Source organism: Entelurus aequoreus, linkage group LG06, assembly GCF_033978785.1.
Source record: "Entelurus aequoreus isolate RoL-2023_Sb linkage group LG06, RoL_Eaeq_v1.1, whole genome shotgun sequence".
NCBI lineage: Eukaryota > Metazoa > Chordata > Actinopteri > Syngnathiformes > Syngnathidae > Entelurus > Entelurus aequoreus.
Window position 1 is genome coordinate 3,740,996 of NC_084736.1, and position 17,876 is coordinate 3,758,871.

Genomic DNA, 17,876 nt, shown 5'->3' on the forward strand with positions numbered 1-17,876 from the left:
CGAGAGCCAGGCGGAGACAACGACGTAGTGCTGAAAAGCAGACGCCGAAGCGAGCAGAGCGAGGTGGAGCTGAAAAGCGACCCGAAGCAAGAAGACGCAGCTTTATTGAAAGAATAAAGAAAAGTCAAAACCTGCTCGCAGTAATGTCCATATTTGGTGGTCCATGGAACTCTGTCACACCTTCTTTTTAAAAAAACCTTTCTTTTAGCTATTAGGCTGTTTTATTTATTTTTATTTTTTTATTTTTTATTAACTTTTTTAAAAAATTTTATACACTTTAGCACGTTGAGGTTGTTTGCTCAATTTAAAGTGCTTTTACCAAATAAAATCTATTATTATTATTATTATGGTAAATGGGTTATACTTGTATAGCGCTTTTCTACCTTCAAGGTACTGTTGCGTTCGACCAGATGTTCCTCCAGGGAATTTAACTGATTTTTTTTGGAATATATACAGTATTTAATTTGTTGTTGTTTGGAAGAAAATAGTGCAATCAATGACATTTGCAACAGCACATTTTTTTATTCTGGCTCGGATTCTTTGAAAGAAAGTAAATTGAATAGAGCCTATGTAAAAAGTAGGGCTGTCAAAGTTGACGTGACAATGGCACAATTTTTGTTATCGTGCGATGGACGTACGTCTTGTGTGAGCCTCGGTCCACACAGTAGCCATGGAAACGCAGCAGTGTTCCGGCTGATGTTGTGTTAAAAGTCATATTTTTAAGCACTGTGTGTAATGTTCTAAATTCTCAATGACAGTGTTAGAATAATTGTTTCTAAATGATCACAAAAACATTGAGTTCCTAACAAGAAGACAAAAGCTGTCTTTAAAACCTACCAAGAGTAAGGCTCGTAAAACTCTACTGGGAAGCAAGATGAAGGTGTTCCTGTTTTCTCTCATGTTCTAACCCAAGGACTTCAAAGCAGAGAGAACCAAGGATCTGCCCAATTTCCAGACGACCTCTTTATGAAGTATTTTACGAACTCTCTTTGAACTTTTTTATGGAACTCTTTTTGAACTATTTCACAACCTCTTCTTTTGAACTATTCTGTAACCAAAGGCAACGCTGTTTACGACCCACTTCCCTCTGGAAGTGGAAGCGGTGGTCAGGTGGTCGGAGAAAGTAAAATAAAAGAAGGAGGCATGCAATCTTTTGGCAGAGCGCACTGGAGACTGTACAAGAGTACAGTTGAGTCCAAATTGAATTCTGTCTCTGTTTAATTCTTTGCCTCTTGTCTTGTTTAATAGATGTCATGACAGACACATCAAACTTTTGGTCTTGCTTGCTTACCAGTAACTTGTTATCCATCCATTTTGTACCGCTTATTCCCTTCGGGGTCGCGGTGGGGGTGGGGGTGGGGGTTGGGGGGGGGGGGGTGGGGGGGGGGCCGATATTATCGGACATCTCTAATTTTTACTATATTTTGCTAAAAACATCAAAATGAATTGTATTTTTATTCGTATTTTTTGTGACTCCTTATTACATCCGGCCATAGAATTATACATTAAAATAAACGTATTTGAAATATCCATCCATCCATCCATCCATTTTCTACCGCTTATTCCCTTCGGGGTCGCGGGGGGCGCTGGAGCCTATCTCAGCTACAATCGGGCGGAAGGCAGGGTACACCCTGGACAAGTCGCCACCTCATCGCAGGGCCAACACAGATAGACAGACAACATTCACACTCACATTCACACACTAAGGCCAATTTAGTGTTGCCAATCAACCTATCCCCGGGTGCATGTCTTTGGAGGTGGGAGGAAGCCGGAGTACCCGTATAGGCAAATGCTAAGGGCGCCGTCCATCAGAGGGCGCCACGCCAGTGCCACAAATGTTGGAGAAAAAAATAAAAATAAATAAAAGTTGGTACTATTATTTCTAAATACAAAAAATAATCCCACGTTATTTAAAATGCAAAGTAAAGCCTATTTAATAGAAATATTATTTGTTACAACATTACGGTGCGCCCCCTCCCTTCCCGTATCATGACTCTTTTTGGACTCACTACGTCAAAAAATCAACACAAGATGTCAAAACGGCCAAAACTGTCAGGTACCCAGGGAAGAAAAAAGAGAAAAGAAGAGGAGAAACAAGAAAAAGACAGAGGTAGCAGGTAGGTAACGTTAGCCTACGTTAAATTATTCGTCTGTTACAGAATGTGATAATAACCTGGCTTTTTAGCATTAAGCTAATGCTACATGATTCGGCAATTGCTAATCAATAAATAGCTAGTTCTGTTTTATAATACGTTACAATAATCGTAATCGGGACTAAAAGATGAATATATGAATAACGTGGTGTCTTTCACTTCTGTTGCATTTTAAACAAAAAGGAAAATCAACATGTTTGCTTTGAGGCCTGATTTCTTACAGCGTGCTATCCAGCGTTTGATTGCTCTCCGCATGGTGGACTGACACAAACATGATGGACTAACATCGTGGTTACGAGTGCAAACACATCCGGGATCCTCTCATATCTGCGGGACTTTGCACCCGTTGGCGTTCCAAGGAAAAGGCGCAACTTTGCCCACGGGCGAGAATCCTCTTTTGTTTTGCTTCATACGTGTAAAAGTGTTACTGTCATGGACGATGAATGGGTCAACCGGCTCGGGCCCGACGACTGAGCGCACATCCACTCATGTGAGAGAGAAGCGGGAGGATAGTCGTGCCGGCGTTGCCGTGGCAACTACAGGGGGCGCTCGTCCCACCCCTCTCTGGGGGCCGAAAGACAGTGGAACCCTCTTACCGGCCAATAGTCTTTCCCTCATGTGGCCTTCATGAGCTCAGCCTGGCGTCATCCACTCCGTCCCTTGGGAAGGGACGGAGTGGATGACGCCTGGCTGAGCTCATGAAAGGTGCGGATTGTCCGCCCACAAGGTGGTCGAACAGGAAATGCGGTCTGTCTGCTCCTGTGCAGGATCAGCCCACCGCTGGCCTTGTTCTTGTGTTCCATCACGTCTTTGTCGTCTTTTGTGTTCCATCACGTCTTTTTGCAATAATCCTCTTTAACACACGCAGGTTAGCCATGTTGCATGTGTCACTCCCGCCAGATGGAAAAGCGGTAATCATGGCCTCCCATGTTCGTCAGCAGGAAGTCATCTGACACTCCATATTCAATCAGCCTGGCTAACGAGATGAGCCCCGACTGGATGGCTGAACGGACGAGCGCCATTAGATACAATTTTATACAAACTTGTGTTCTCGTACTTTGTCGAAATAATGATCACTCCTTTGCTCTGCCGTAGTCTATGTTCACAACACCCGCACACGCTGAACAGCATTATCAATAACATCGTTAGCATCCATCTATTGCTATTATTTGTTTTCTCTTTCTGTTAAATACAACAGAAATACAATAATAACATCCTATCTTGCTGATTGTATTGTAACATATGTCCCGCCTTCGAAGAACTCCGGCTTATTAGTGATTCCCGGGGCCAAGAAAAAGGGCGGACTACTCATCTGTGCATCAGTTGGGGACGTCTCTGCACTGCTGACCTGTCTCCACTCAAGATGATCTCCTGCTGGTCCCACTATGGACTGGACTCTCACTATTATGTTAGATCCACTATGGACTGGACTCTCACACTATTATGTTAGATCCACTATGGACTGGACTCTCACTATTATGTTAGATCCACTATGGACTGGACTCTCACACTATTATGTTAGATCCACTATGGACTGGACTCTCACTATTATGTTAGATCCACTATGGACTGGACTCTCACTATTATGTTAGATCCACTATGGACTGGACTCTCACACTATTATGTTAGATCCACTATGGACTGGACTCTCACTATTATGTTAGATCCACTATGGACTGGACTCTCTCACTATTATGTTAGATCCACTATGGACTGGACTCTCACTATTATGTTAGATCCCCTATGGACTGGACTCTCACACTATTATGTTAGATCCACTATGGACTGGACTCTCACTATTATGTTAGGTCCACTATGGACTGGACACTCACTATTACGTTAGATCCACTATGGACTGGACTCTCACACTATTATGTTAGATCCACTATGGACTGGACTCTCACTATTATGTTAGATCCACTATGGACTGGACTCTCACACTATTATGTTAGATCCACTATGGACTGGACTCTCACTATTATGTTAGATCCACTATGGACTGGACTCTCTCACTATTATGTTAGATCCACTATGGACTGGACTCTCACACTATTATGTTAGATCCACTATGGACTGGACTCTCACTATTATGTTAGGTCCACTATGGACTGGACTCTCACTATTACGTTAGATCCACTATGGACTGGACTCTCACACTATTATGTTAGATCCACTATGGACTGGACTCTCACTATTATGTTAGATCCACTATGGACTGGACTCTCACAATATTATGTTAGATCCACTATGGACTGGACTCTCACTATTGTGTTAGATCCACTATGGACTGGACTCTCTCACTATTATGTTAGCTCCACTATGGACTGGACTCTCACTATTACGTTAGATCCACTATGGACTGGACTCTCACTATTATGTTAGATCCACTATGGACTGGACTCTCACTATTATGTTAGATCCACTATGGACTGGACTCTCACAATATTATGTTAGATCCACTATGGACTGGACTCTCACTATTATGTTAGATCCACTATGGACTGGACTCTCTCACTATTATGTTAGCTCCACTATGGACTGGACTCTCACTATTATGTTAGGTCCAATATGGACTGGACTCTCACACTATTATGTTAGATCCACTATGGACTGGACTCTCACACTATTATGTTAGATCCACTATGGACTAGACTCACACTATTATGTTAGATCCACTATGGACTGGACTCTCTCACTATTACGTTAGATCCACTATGGACTGGACTCTCACTATTACGTTAGATCCACTATGGACTGGACTCTCACTATTACGTTAGATCCACTATGGACTGGACTCTCACACTATTATGTTAGATCCACTATGGACTGGACTCTCACACTATTAACTAGATCCACTATGGACTGGACTCTCACACTATTAACTAGATCCACTATGGACTGGACTCTCACACTATTATGTTAGATCCACTATGGACTGGACTCTCACACTATTATGTTAGATCCACTATGGACTGGACTCTCACACTATTATGTTAGATCCACTATGGACTGGACTCTCACACTATTATGTTAGATCCACTATGGACTGGACTCTCAAACTATTATGTTAGATCCACTATGGACTGGACTCTCACACTATTAACTAGATCCACTATGGACTGGACTCTCACACTATTAACTAGATCCACTATGGACTGGACTCTCACACTATTATGTTAGATCCACTATGGACTGGACTCTCACACTATTATGTTAGATCCACTATGGACTGGACTCTCACACTATTATGTTAGATCCACTATGGACTGGACGCTCACACTATTATGTTAGATCCACTATGGACTGGACTCTCACACTATTATGTTAGATCCACTATGGACTGGACTCACACTATTATGTTAGACCCACTATGGACTGGACTCTCACACTATTATGTTAGATCCACTATGGACTGGACTCTCACACTATTATGTTAGATCCACTATGGACTGGACTCTCTCACTATTATGTTAGATCCACTATGGACTGGACTCACACTATTATGTTAGATCCACTATGGACTGGACTCTCACTATTATGTTAGATCCACTATGGACTGGACGCTCATACTATTATGTTAGATCCACTATGGACTGGACTCTCACACTATTATGTTAGATCCACTATGGACTGGACTCTCACACTATTATGTTAGATCCACTATGGACTGGACTCTCTCACTATTATGTTAGATCCACCATGGACTGGACTCTCACTATTATGTTAGATCCACTATGGACTGGACTCTCACTATTATGTTAGATCCACTATGGACTAGACTCTCACACTATTATGCTAGATCCACTAGGCCATATGAGAGACAAAAAAGTAAAAACCGGGTCTCTTGGACCATGCATGGTAAATCCAGGGTGGGGTTTATGCGGAGGAGGACGCATGAGACCCCCCCCCCCCACCTCCCCTCGCTGCTCACGCTCCCGCCGGCTCTTCAATAATGACACAGCATCGGTCCCGCTAATGACACAGTGGCGAGACCAAAGTGGCTCGCCGTGCACGGTCGGCGGCTCGTGTCAACCTCCTCACTCCAGCTAGGAATAGTAGTCGCACATACGTAGGTGGCGAGGTACCAGCGGGACTGGAAAGGCTACACGATCCTGAACTGGATCAGTGCCATGTTGTAGAACACTACAGGCTACAATCACACCGCCGGTATGACGACCAATTATGTTGTCATTCACATTACCGATGCCAGCTACTCGGAGCTACTAGGGGCGTCCCAATCGACATTTTTGGCTTCAGATCCAAACGCGTTTCAAGGCCCAAGCTGATACTTTGTGTGAGGTTCAAACACCAAACTATCTATTACACAAGACAAGAAGAAGGAATCAGGCAGAGTTAAATTTTGCTAATGAGGAGAAACGTTTGGGGCTGCACACTCAGTTACAGTCTCCCACCACGCTCTAAGGTACAGCCCCTGCGCTCCTCTATTTATTCAGGAGTTCCCTTGTTAACATCACTGAGGCTGCCTCTAAAGGGAGTGGTCACATACACTACCGTTCAAAAGTTTGGGGTTACCCAAACAATTTTGTAGAATAGCCTTCATTTCTAAGAACAAGAATAGACTGTCGAGTTTCAGATGATAGTTCTCTTTTTCTGGCCATTTTGAGCGTTTCATTGACCCCACAAATGTGATGCTCCAGAAACTCAATCTGCTCAAAGGAAGGTCAGTTTTGTAGCTTCTGTAACGAGCTAAAGTGTTTTCAGATGTGTGAACATGATTGCACAAGGCTTTTCTAATCATCAATTAGCCTTCTGAGCCAATGAGGTACCATTAGAACAATGGAGTGATAGTTGCTGGAAATGGGCCTCTATACACCTATGTAGATATTGCACCAAAAACCAGACATTTGCAGCTAGAATAGTCATTTAGCACATTAGCAATGTATAGAGTGTATTTCTTTCAAGTTAAGACTAGTTTAAAGTTATCTTCATTGAAAAGTACAGTGCTTTTCCTTCAAAAATAAGGACATTTCAATGTGACCCCAAACTTTTGAACGGTGGTGTATATGCAAAGCAGCTCCAGTACGCACGATACGTGACGGAATGCGCTGGGGCCCTTGTGATTGCCTTGTCTCTGCTTCGTCTGCGTGCTGTCGTCTTATCTTCGTCGAGGTACTTGAAGTCCTTGGCTGTTAGCAGGCTAAAACAAAGAAAACATCTGCGGCGAGGCCACCCCTCATATGCCGTGGAAGCTAACAAGTTTCGTGCCCTTGCACGAAGCAGAAAAGAGCACAATAGATAATAACTATAGCAGCGGCCTTTAAGCATAAGAGTTGTGTGATAACTTATATAGAATTATTCTAACATTTTGATTATAGATTATAGGAGTGAAAATGTTTTATGGCAAGTACCGGTAAAGTACCGTATTTTCCGGACCATAGGGCGCACCGGATTATAAGGCACACTGCCGATGAGCGGGTCTAGTCAGGTCTATTTTCATACAAAAGGCGCACCGGATTATAGGGCACATATACACACAGCATAATAATACTCCTATGTTGAAGCACAGTACAATCCATCAAGCGGTGTGGCTTCATAGCTTACCAAAGTCCTACTAAAACATTTTGATAGATTTTATTATCGGGTGGTATCAGGTCAGTAGTGCAACCATGTGTTGAAGCACAGTGCGACATAGAAAAAGCAAATACAAATTATCTTAAGAGCAATTTGTTAGATAAAAAGCAGTTAAAAAGTTAAAAACAGTTCAAACTCATTTCCACTTGTGCCAGATAAATACAGCAAAAATAAGTGTGTGAAAAATAGAACTCACTATAATGTTGAATTAGTGAGAGCCCTGGGCTTGTTTCTTTTCAATGAAATGCAGATGTAAATCAGCCTTTGGCTACAATCTGTCACATTTATATTTGATATGGTCCTTAATGTGCATTGTATCACGTCACAAAGTTAGAACAAATATAACTAATGGCAACTTCCTATCAGGAATGTTATTGTACATCTACAGTATAAACACGCTTATTTATTGGTGTGTCTAGTGCAGGGGTCGGCAACCCAAAATGTTGAAAGAGCCATATTGGACAAAAAAAAAAAAAAAAATCTGTCTGGAGCCGCAACAAATTAGAAGCCATATTACATACAGATAGTGTGTCATGAGATATAAATTGAATTAAGATGACTTAAAGGAAACTAAATGAGTTCAAATATAGCTACAAATGAGGCATAATGCTGCAATATGTACATATAGCTAGCCTAAATAGCATGTTAGCATCGATTAGCTTGCAGTCATGCACTGACCAAATATGTCTGATTAGCACGCCACACAAGTCAATAACATCAACAAAACTCACCTTTGTGCATTCATGCACAACGTTAAAAGTTTGGTGGACAGAATGAGACAGAAAAAGAAGTGGCATAAAACACGTCCTAGGAAGTCGGAGAAAGTTATACTTGTAAACAAACTACGGTGAGTTCAAGGACCGCCAAAATGAGTAGGACAAAACGGCGCTCGCCAAATACTGGAATCAGTGAAGCATGTTTAATATAAACAGTGTGATTTATAACAATTAGGGAGGTGTGTGTCATGTTTGTCCTCCTACGGAAACCATATTAAAACAAAAACTTTTTTTTTTCCTCATCTTTTTCCATTTTTCATACATTTTTAAAAAAGCTCCAGAGAGCCACTAGGGCGGCGCTAAAGAGCCACATGCGGCTCTAGAGCCGCGGGTTGCCTACCCCTGGTCTAGTGGGACAGGCGGACGTTAAGTCGGAGAAAATGCAGTCCTTTATAAATGATTTCATGTTTTCATGCGGCATGGCAGAGGTGGGTAGTAACGCGCTACATTTACTCCGTTACATCTACTTGAGTAACTTTTGGGATAAATTGTACTTCTAAGAGTAGTTTTAATGCAACATACTTTTACTTTTACTTGAGTATATTTATAGAGAAGAAACGCTACTTTTACTCCGCTCCATTTATCTACATTCAGCTCGCTACTCGCTACTGATTTTTATCCATCTGTTAATGCACGCTTTGTTTGTTTTGGTTTGTCAGACAGACCTTCAAAGTAGGATCTATCGCAGACCTGGGCATTCTGCGGCCCGCGGGCCACATCCGGCCCTTTGTGCGTCCCTGTCCGGCCCGCGTGAGGCCAATTATAAATTACAAAATAAATGTAAAAAAGTATCTATGTCGAGTGTGCAATACAACGGTGCTGCTTTTGTTTTGAAAATCATTATTTGTATTACTTCCGTGTGGACGTATGCGTGTGCGTGATTGTGAGTGAATGTGAACAGCTGCAATCACAAATGACAAAATAAAGTTGAAAAAACATCTATGTCGTGCGCGCAATACAACTGTGCTGCTTTTATTTTGAAAAGTATTATTTATGGGCGTGTGTCCGTGTGTAACCTGCGAGTGAAGGTGCACATGCAGCGACAAGTGATGCACGGTTTACACCCGAGACGCTAAAAAGAGAAAAGTTGATGAGGAATGGCGTGTTTTCAACAAGACATGGACTGCCAAGCAACGTTCCCTCTAAGGTGCGCGCCTGCGCAATTGCGCACTGCTCAAGCGTCCGCTGCGCGCAGCAAGTATATGCCGCGCACCAAATCAAATCCCATCTGAATTCTAAACAAAATAAACATATTTATTCTACAGTGACAACAAGCGGCCCTAACGGTGTTCGTCAACACCGTTCAATTGAACACCGTTCAATTATTGTAACGTCTATCCAGATGCTTCGAGGACAGGAATTATATCGATCACTTTATTGAGCAAAACTGTTTATATTCGGACATAACCACACCAAAAACATGAGTAAAACACTACTATCTGGAAAAACTAGTCATTTTCTGCCGTACAAACCAGGCCAAAACCAACTTGTCATCTGTCACCAACACGCATACCACTAAACCACTGGTGCGTTTATGGCCACACAAAAAGTCGGACAACTCAAACACCACACAAGGTTACACTATGACTCCTCAGTCATACGTGTGCTTATTTTACTGTCATTTATTATTAATGTTAATTTATTTATATTAGTCATGGAATGCTGTTACACACATTATGTTGAAGTATTACTATTATTATTATTATTATTTATCTTACGGTATACATCAAAAATAATATTGAGCAAAATTTAATTGAAATATTGTCGATGTGGCCCTCCAGCAGTGCTCGGGTTACATGCAAACATCTCTTTGATGAATTTGCTCACACCGTTGACTAAAAAAGGGGCAATGAAAAGCTCGACATTTAAAAAAGCGGAAATGATCATTGAAGACAACAGTCGGTGCTGCACTGGTCATTCTTCAACGTGGACAAATCTATGAAATTGATCAATAAACTCGGAGTGGTGTTGTGACAATGGAACAATGAGTGATTGGGGAGGAGGCTTTATGTCCAATATCAACTAAGGACAAGCAGGCTGACGAATTCTAATTTCCCCTCGAAAAGGGAGACAACACAATAGGCTGTCCTCGTGCAGTACAAGAACTATGTTCCGTCCGCAGAAGAAAGCTGACGGCCATGAAGAAGCAGTAAGTTACTAGTTCTCTACTCACACCAGCATTAAGTTACTAGTTCTCTACTCACACCAGCCTTAAGTTACTAGTTCTGTACTCACACCAGCATTAAGTTACTAGTTGTGTACTCACACCAGCATTAAGTTACTAGTTCTCTACTCACACCAGCATTAAGTTACTAGTTCTCTACTCACACCAGCAGTAAGTTACTAGTTCTCTACTCACACCAGCCTTAAGTTACTAGTTCTGTACTCACACCAGCATTAAGTTACTAGTTCTCTACTCACACCAGCATTAAGTTACTAGTTCTCTACTCACACCAGCCTTAAGTTACTAGTTCTCTACTCACACCAGCAGTAAGTTACTAGTTCTCTACTCACACCAGCATTAAGTTACTAGTTCTCTACTCACACCAGCATTAAGTTACTAGTTCTCTACTCACACCAGCAGTAAGTTACTATGTCTCTACTCACACCAGCAGTAAGTTACTAGTTCTCTACTCACACCAGCATTAAGTTACTAGTTCTGTACTCACACCAGCAGTAAGTTACTATGTCTCTACTCACACCAGCAGTAAGTTACTAGTTCTCTACTCACACCAGCATTAAGTTACTAGTTCTGTACTCACACCAGCATTAAGTTACTAGTTCTCTACTCACACCAGCAGTAAGTTACTAGTTCTCTACTCACACCAGCATTAAGTTACTAGTTCTGTACTCACACCAGCATTAAGTTACTAGTTGTGTACTCACACCAGCATTAAGTTACTAGTTGTGTACTCACACCAGCAGTAAGTTACTAGTTGTGTACTCACATGATGGTGAAAAGAATGACATTGCTGGGGACAAAACACCAACACCAAAGGACACGTAATAATAATAATAATAATAATAATAATAATAATAATAATAATAATAATAATAATAATAATAGACACTCCAAATGACAATAAATGGCACTTCAGCACTTGCTTGCTGTAATTGCTTGAAAGAGCCAAGATTGTGCTCTTCTTCTTCCAGCCTGCCAACAAATGATTGACAGGACAGTTTGTCCCTGACCCACATAGCAAGACAAGCAAACACCAGGTTGGAGGAGAATGACCAGAAGATGTACCATCGTGTGGAGGCTGAATGTACCTTACCATCATACCTTAATAGCAGGTCAGCCAAGCCTTTTAAGTTACGGTTTGGTAGTTAACATGAGCGGTGATTGCATCATACCTTAATAGCAGTTCAGCCAAGCCTTTTAAGTTACGGTTCGGTAGTTAACATGAGCGGCGATTGCATCATACCTTAATAGCAGTTCAGCCAAGCCTTTTAAGTTACGGTTCGGTAGTTAACATGAGCGGCGATTGCATCATACCTTAATAGCTGTTCAGCCAAGCCTTTTAAGTTACGGTTCGGTAGTTAACATGAGCGGTGATTGCATCATACCTTAATAGCAGGTCAGCCAAGCCTTTTAAGTTACGGTTTGGTAGTTAACATGAGCGGTGATTGCATCATACCTTAATAGCAGTTCAGCCAAGCCTTTTAAGTTACGGTTCGGTAGTTAACATGAGCGGCGATTGCATCATACCTTAATAGCAGTTCAGCCAAGCCTTTTAAGTTACGGTTCGGTAGTTAACATGAGCGGCGATTGCATCATACCTTAATAGCAGTTCAGCCAAGCCTTTTAAGTTACGGTTCGGTAGTTAACATGAGCGGCGATTGCATCATACCTTAATAGCAGTTCAGCCAAGCCTTTTAAGTTACGGTTCGGTAGTTAACATGAGCGGCGATTGCATCATACCTTAATAGCTGTTCAGCCAAGCCTTTTAAGTTACGGTTCGGTAGTTAACATGAGCGGTGATTGCATCATACCTTAATAGCAGGTCAGCCAAGCCTTTTAAGTTACGGTTTGGTAGTTAACATGAGCGGTGATTGCATCATACCTTAATAGCAGTTCAGCCAAGCCTTTTAAGTTACGGTTCGGTAGTTAACATGAGCGGCGATTGCATCATACCTTAATAGCAGTTCAGCCAAGCCTTTTAAGTTACGGTTCGGTAGTTAACATGAGCGGCGATTGCATCATACCTTAATAGCAGTTCAGCCAAGCCTTTTAAGTTACGGTTCGGTAGTTAACATGAGCGGCGATTGCATCATACCTTAATAGCTGTTCAGCCAAGCCTTTTAAGTTACGGTTCGGTAGTTAACATGAGCGGCGATTGCATCATACCTTAATAGCAGTTCAGCCAAGCCTTTTAAGTTACGGTTCGGTAGTTAACATGAGCGGCGATTGCATCATACCTTTTAAGTTACAGTTCGGTAGTTAACATGAGCGGCGATTGCATCATACCTTAATAGCAGTTCAGCCAACCCTTTTAAGTTTCGGGTCGGTAGTTAACATGAGCGGCGATTGCATCATACCTTAATAGCGGTTCAACCTACCCTTTTAAGCTACGGTTTGGTAGTTAACATGAGCGGCGATTGCATCATACCTTAATAGCTGTTCAGCCAAGCCTTTTAAGTTACAATTCGGTAGTTAACATGAGCTGCGATTGCATCATACCTTAATAGCAGTTCAGCCAACCCTTTTACATTACGGTTCGGTAGTTAACATGAGTACACTGAAACAAGGGTTTACACTGGAACAAGGTTTGTACACTGAAACAAAGGTTGTACACTGAAACAAGGCTTGTACACTGAAACAAAGTTTGTACACTGAAACAAGGCGTGTACACTGAAACAAGGTGTGTACACTGAAACAAGGTTTGTACACTGAAACAAGGTTTGTACACTGAAACAAGGTTTGTCTACTGAAACAAGGGTTGTACACTGACATAAGGGCTGCACACTGAAACAAGGTTCGTACACTGAAACAAGGTTTGTTCACTGAAACAAGGCTTGTACACTGAAACAAGGGTTGCACACTGAAATACGGGTTGTACACTGAAATAAGGGTTGTACACTGAAACAAGGGTTGTACACTGAAACAAGGGTTGTACACTGAAATAAGGGTTGTACACTGAAATAAGGGTTGTACACTGAAACAAGGGTTGTACACTGAAACAAGGGTTGCACACTGAAATAAGGGTTGTACACTGAAACAAGGTTTGTACACCGAAACAAGGTTCGTACACCGAAACAAGGTTTGTACACCAAAACAAGGTGTGTACACTGAAACAAGGTTTGTACACTGAAACAAGGTGTGTACACTGAAACAAGGTTTGTACACTGAAACAAGGTTTGTACACTGAAACAAGGTCTGTACACTGAAACAAAGGTTGTACACTGAAACAAGGTCTGTACACTGAAACAAGGCTTGTACACTGAAACAAGGTTTCTACACTGAAACAAGGTTTGTACACTGAAACAAGGCGTGTACACTGAAACAAGGTGTGTACACTGAAACAAGGTTTCTACACTGAAACAAGGTTTGTACACTGAAAAAAGGTTTGTCTACTGAAACAAGGGTTGTACACTGACATAAGCGCTGCACACTGAAACAAGGTTCGTACAATGAAACAAGGTTTGTTCACTGAAACAAGGTTCGTTCACCGAAACAAGGCTTGTACACTGAAACAAGGGTTGCACACTGAAATAAGGGTTGTACACTGAAATAAGGGTTGTACACTGAAACAAGGGTTGTACACTGAAACAAGGCTTGTGCACTGAAACAAGGGTTGCACACTGAAATAAGGGTTGTACACTGAAATAAGGGTTGTACACTGAAACAAGGGTTGTACACTGAAACAAGGCTTGTGCACTGAAACAAGGGTTGCACACTGAAATAAGGTTTGTACACTGAAACAAGGTTTGTACACTGAAACAAGGTTTCTACACTGAAACAAGGTTTGTAAACTGAAACATGGTGTGTACACTGAAACAAGGTGTGTACACTGAAACAAGGTTTGTACACTGAAACAAGGTTTCTACACTGAAACAAGGTTTGTAAACTGAAACATGGTGTGTACACTGAAACAAGGTGTGTACACTGAAACAAGGTGTGTACTCAAAAGCACATTTTGATTCGATCCGTAAATCATAAATGGAAACGTTTGTAAATCGACTTCCTGTCCCACTTCCTGTCCCACATCCTGTCCCAACCTTAATTTGGGTGTGTGTGGGAATCATCAATATTTACATTTAAAAACCCCTGATTCTGAAGACTGTCACACCACTTTTGGCAACATGAAGAATGAAGATTGTAGGTCAGCTACACTCCAACCCCTGGTGGATGACTGATGTGACACAGAAATACTTTTGTCCGTATAATACTTGCGTGTTTGGTTTAGATGCGACTTCCCGTGTATTACAACTTCATTACATCATCCACGGATGTGCTCAGGCCTTTGCTCCCTGACATCATCCGCCTTGCGTCATCCGCTACTGAAAAACAGCATTTCCAAGTGACGGCTGGTGGAAGATCATCTTTCATAATCAAGCAACACAAAACATTCACGAGAAACATTATACTCTTTGCATAACTCCATTAAAAAGCCATCAAACGTCAATCTGTCTCCCCGTCTCTTCGCCTTACATTACATCCACCAAATGTGTGCAGACAATTGGCACACACGGTCATAAAACCTGCGTCTGTGTTTATCTGGGAATCAGTGGAGTGGAAGTAAGGAAACATGAGAGGAATGGATGGATGAAGACAACTTCATTAAAGATAACCTGCTTTGGGAATAAGGAAGGTGCCAAGAAGTATTTGTGATCGCACACCAGGGGGTACCTACGGCGACATTTGACACTGCGAGTGTTGCAACGTAAAAAAAACAACAAACTTTTATTAGCATTCGACTGAAAATGGTGTATCCGTTAAGAGTTTGAGTAGAAATATGTCATATAGGAATGAACAAAATTGTCAGGTTCAAACACTGATGACATCTATTAATCAGACAAGAAGCAAGGAACCATGCAGAGGCAGAGTTCAATTTAGCTCATGAGGAGAACGCATGGAGCTGCACACTTAGTCACAGTCTCGCCCTACGCTCTAAGGTTCAGCTCCCGCGTCCCGCTATTTATTCAGGAGTTCCACAGTCGACATCACCGAGGCCGCCTCTAAAACATACTTGCCAACCTTGAGACCTCCGATTCCGGGAGGTGGGGGGTGGGGTGGGTGCGTGGTTGGGGGCGGGGGGCGTGGTTAAGAGGGGAGGAGTATATTTACAGCTATAGAATTCACCAACTCGAGTATTTCATATATATTTCATATATACTGTATATATATATATATATATACATATATATATATATATATATATATATATATATATATATATATATATATATATATATATATATATATATATATATATATATATAAATAAATATTAGGGCGGCAACTAACGATTAATTTGATAATCGATTAATCTGTCGATTATTGCTTCGATTAATCGATTAATAATCTGATAAAAGAGACAAACTGGTTAAGAGGGGAGGAGTATATTTACAGCTATAGAATTCACCAACTCGAGTATTTCATATATATTTCATATATACTGTATATATATATATATATATATATATATATATATATATATATATATATATATATATATATATATATATATATATATATATATATATATATATATATATATATATATATATTTATATAAATATTAGGGCGGCAACTAACGATTAATTTGATAATCGATTAATCTGTCGATTATTGCTTCGATTAATAATCTGATAAAAGAGACAAACTACATTTCTATCCTTTCCAGAATTTTATTGGAAAAAAACAGCATACTGGCACCATACTTATTTTGATTATTGTTTCTCAGCTGTTTGTACATGTTGCAGTTTATAAATAAAGATTTATTTTAAATTTTTAAAAAATATATTATTTAAAAAAAATTTTTTTTTAAAAGCCTCTGCGCATGCGCATAGCATAGATCCAACGAATCGATGACTAAATTAATCGGCAACTATTTTTATAATCGATTTTAATCGATTTAATCGATTAGTTGTTGCAGCCCTAATATATATATATATAGTTATATATATATATATAGTTATATATATATATAACTATATATATATATATAGATATATATAACTATAAAAATATATAGTTATATATATATATAGTTATATATATATAACTATATATATATATAGTTATATATAACTATATATATATATATATATAGTTATATATATATATATATATATATATATATAACTATATATATATAACTATATATATATATAAATATATATATATATATAGTTATATATATATATATATAACTATATATATATAATAGGGCTGCAACAACTAATCGATTAAATCGATTAAAATATATATAACTATATATATATATATATATATATATATATATATATATATATATATATATATATATATATATATATATATATATATATATATATATATATATATATATATATATACATATATATATATATATATACATATAAAACTATATATATATATTAGGGCTGCAACAACTAATCGATTAAAATCGATTATAAAAATAGTTGCCGATTAATTTAGTCATCGATTCGTTGGATCTATGCTATGCGCATGCGCAGAGGCTTTAAAAAAAAAAAAAAAAAAAAAAAAAAAAAAAAAAATTACATTTAGAATAAATCTTTATTTATAAACTGCAACATGTACAAACAGCTGAGAAACAATAATCAAAATAAGTATGGTGCCAGTATGCTGTTTTTTTTCAATAAAATTCTGGAAAGGATAGAAATGTAGTTTGTCTCTTTTATCCGATTATTAATCGATTAATCGAAGTAATAATCGACAGATTAATAGATTATCAAATTAATCGTTAGTTGCAGCCCTAATATATATATATAAAAATAAATAACTATATATATATATATATATATATAAAAATAAATAACTATATATATATATATATATATATATATATATATATATATATATATATATATATATATATATATATATATATATATATATATATATATATATATATATGTATGAAATACTTGACTTTCAGTGAATTCTAGCTATATATATATGTATATATTTATTTTATTATACATATAAATAAAATAAATACTTGAATTTCAGTGTGCCGGAGGCTATCCAGTAGATGGCAGTATTGTCCTGTTTAAGAGTGTCACAACATTGCTGTTTACGGCAGACGAACTGCTTTACGGTAGACGAAAACGTGACTGCTGTTGTGTGTTGTTACCGCGCTGGGAGGACGTTAATGAAACTAACAAT

The 17,876-nt window shown here is 39.3% G+C and overlaps 1 protein-coding gene across 2 annotated transcripts in view; it reads right to left on the minus strand.

Annotated features, from left to right (window-relative positions):
• Nucleotides 1–17,876, minus strand: part of kcnt2b (potassium sodium-activated channel subfamily T member 2b) — a 177,175-nt gene that overhangs the window by 135,310 nt on the left and 23,989 nt on the right. The gene's annotated exons all lie outside the window — the stretch shown is intronic.